Source organism: Arachis ipaensis, chromosome B05 (assembly GCF_000816755.2).
Source record: "Arachis ipaensis cultivar K30076 chromosome B05, Araip1.1, whole genome shotgun sequence".
NCBI classification, from domain to species: domain Eukaryota; kingdom Viridiplantae; phylum Streptophyta; class Magnoliopsida; order Fabales; family Fabaceae; genus Arachis; species Arachis ipaensis.
This window is the reverse complement of record NC_029789.2, coordinates 72,667,342-72,669,528: the sequence shown is the minus strand read 5'-3', so window position 1 is coordinate 72,669,528 and position 2,187 is coordinate 72,667,342. Positions and strand designations below refer to the sequence as shown.

The following is a 2,187-nucleotide window of genomic DNA, read 5'->3' as shown; positions in this document are numbered from 1 at the left end:
ATGGCCCAAACCAGCGTTCAAAGTCAGCATAGAAATTTAGGCGTCAAAACGCCAGAACTGGCATAAAAGCTGGAGTTAAACGCCCAAACTGGCACAAAAGCTGGCGTTTAACTCTAAGAAAAGTCTCTACACATGGAAGTTTCAACGCTCAGCCCAAGCACACACCAAGTGGGCCTGGAAGAAGATTTTTGCATTAATTACCTATTTCTGTAACCCTAGGCTACTAGTTTTCTATAAATAGGACCTTTTGCTATTGTATTTTCATCTTTTAATCATGTTTTGATGATTCACTACCAAATAACAAGTTTAAAATGGTATTTATATTATGGCAGTATTAAAGAACCTCCATAATATTTGAATATTATGGCATTTTATTATGCTGCCATAATTAATTTGTATAAAATGAAAATTTTTGTAATTTTGGCGGTTTTAATAGCCATAATCGAAACCCATCTTTTTAAAAAAAATAGATCAAATAAAACCCTCCTCCAACAAAGAAAAACCCTAGCCCAAAAACTCATTACTGTTGAAACTATAGCGTGCTGCCAACCAAAACCAAAAACGAAGACCTGTGTTCTGCTCCGGCGACGATTTGCTCCAGTGACTGCTCCAGCGACTGCTCCGGTGATGATCTGCTCCAGCGACTAATCCAGTGATGATCTTCTCAGTGGCGTTATCCTCCGACAAGATTGTGTGCTCTCTCCAGTGACGATCTCCTCTGGCAGGTTCTCCTGCATCGGCGGGTTCTCTTCCAGCTACAATCTCCGTGTGAGAGCAAGGTTGATCTTCTTTCTCTCTCTCAATTTTCTACTCTTGTAAAAAATACCTAAAAATTTGAAATGGAAAATCAAATTGCAGAAACTTCGTATAAAACTATGAGATCTGTTGCGCAAGTGTTTCCTCCAACGTTCTTCTCCGGCGGCGATCTCCTCCATTAACGCTTCTCTTCCATTGATGAGATCTATTGCGCAAGTCTTTCCTGCGGCATCGAGTTGTGTTATGCAATTTCTCCATTTCCATCGAGCTTCATTGAGCATCTAGGTTAGTGTACAAATTTGCATTATCTTCTTCTGTTTACTCATGATTGGTAAATATGCCATGTTCTATGCTAACAATGACCATGTCTTTTTCTTTAATTCTAGGTTTTTTATTTTCTTCCTTGTCAGAAGAAATTGGAGGTCAGGCATTCACAAAATTTTCTTCTAATTTTGTTTGTATGTATGTTAAATGATTATGGATTATGATGATATCATGTTTGAGCTCCATTCTCTGTTCTATTCTTCTTCCCTCTGTTCTATTATGATGATATGATGATATCTTGTAAATTTATATATTTGTTAGCTTTAATAATGTTGATTTCTGACTTTTTTAAATTTATATATGTTTAATGCTTTGACAGCTTTCTGAGCACTTGAAGAAATACCTTGGTACCAGGCATGAATTAAATGGAGGATTTACATGGCTCTCATTCATAGAACAGAAGACAACTTAGAGGTATCTAGTAGGGGAATGGTTAATATAAAAATACCTTGGGAACATATTGATAATTTAGTGTTACCTCTCTACAACCTCTTTTTTTTGTTTTTTTTGTTTTGTTTTAAATTAAATTGCTCTGCTGTATATTATTTTGATGGTTCAGTTAAGACTCGCAAAGAAGCCAAACGAATGGCCTTGTCGGATGCTATTGCCTCTGCAAAGGCTAGAGTGGAAAGCCTTAAGGCAAGCATTCAGCAGCAGCAGACAAAGAAACAAGACTTTGCGGAATTTCCTGCTCAACAGTCCTTTGGTAATGACCTTTTTTTTGCATGTGGTTGCTAGTGCTAGTGCAGCAATCTCTTTATGTTCCTCTTTCAATTAAACACAAGTACAAAGTCTCTTTATGTTCCTCTTTCAATTAAACACAATTAAAATATCAGTAAAATATCAGTACTAACTAATGGATTGTAAAATTGTTCATAATATCAGGTTTTTTCTTTCAATTTTTTTTTGCTTACTCAGATTTGAGCTGAATATCATATAATGGGGTTGAGCAATTTGAAGTAAGCTTCTACCTTTATGTCATTTTGGGTTTCTCTTCTTGTTTTTAATTTCAGTGAATGATCAACTAAGTTAGATGATCAAAAGAGTAATGTCTCTGCTCAATGAAGTGTATTGATGGATCTGTGTTCTGTTTGTGCTTAATGTTTT

At 35.9% G+C, this 2,187-nt stretch overlaps 1 long non-coding RNA gene across 1 annotated transcript; it reads left to right on the top strand.

Moving 5' to 3' along the window:
- On the top strand, positions 834-1,894 carry LOC110262880. The gene is made up of 2 exons (XR_002347893.1): positions 834-1,178; positions 1,400-1,894. It is a non-coding gene; the product is annotated as an uncharacterized LOC110262880 (long non-coding RNA).